This window comes from Emiliania huxleyi, assembly GCF_000372725.1.
Source record: "Emiliania huxleyi CCMP1516 unplaced genomic scaffold EMIHUscaffold_383, whole genome shotgun sequence".
NCBI classification, from domain to species: domain Eukaryota; phylum Haptophyta; order Isochrysidales; family Noelaerhabdaceae; genus Emiliania; species Emiliania huxleyi.
Genome location: NW_005199097.1, coordinates 55692 through 56635, shown reverse-complemented (window position 1 = coordinate 56635; position 944 = coordinate 55692).

Here is a 944-nt window from a genome sequence, read left to right as displayed (position 1 = left end):
CCCGATCCATTGACGTGCGGCTCCCCATCGGTGACTCGCGAAGGACACGGACACTCGGGGTGAGGGGGGGTCCCCCCGGAGGGGGCTCTGGGGCATTGTTGGGTTGATCGTTCGTGCCGATCTCGGGTCGATCTCGGGTTGATCTCGGGTCGATCTCGAGTCGATCTCGGGTCGATCTCGGGTCGATCTCGGGTCGATCTCGGGTCGATCTCGGGTCGATCTCGGGTCTCGGGTCGGTCTTGGGTCGGTCTCGGAGTGGTCTAGAAAAGAAAAAAATGTGGGGCGAGATGAGGCGAGATGAGGCGAGGTGAGGCGAGGTGAGGGGCGGTGAGGCGAGATGAGGCGAGATGAGGCGAGGTGAGGCGAGATGAGGCGAGATGAGGCGAGTGGCGAGATGAGGCGAGGTGAGGCGAGATGAGGCGAGATGACCCGAGATGAGGCGAGGTGAGGCGAGATGAGGCGAGATGAGGCGAGGTGTACCTCGGCGAGATGAGGCGAGGTGAGGCGAGATGAGGCGAGGTGAGGCGAGGTGAGGCGAGGTGTGAGGCGAGATGAGGCGAGGTGAGGCGAGATGAAGCGAGGTGAGGCGAGATGAAGCGAGGTGAGGCGAGCTGAGGCTAGATGAGGCGAGACTAGGAGGCGAGATGAAGCGGGATGTTGTGTGGCTGCTTGTGCTGCCAAGCAGGCAGCACAAGCAGCCATACAAGTGAGCTTTTGGGTTGTGTGGCTGCTTGTGCTGCCTGCTCGTGAGCTACACCTCTCCATCCCCCTCTCCGTGTGTGTTTCCCCTCCGAATGGCCCCTTCCATTCTCGCTTGCCTTCCCTCTCTCCACACTCCTCCCCCGTTTATATTCTTGCCGTATTCCGTCCGTTTTCTATGGACTCCTGTTCCATTTTATCCGGTAATACTCTGCGACTTTCTTCATCCTACCGGACTCCGCTCT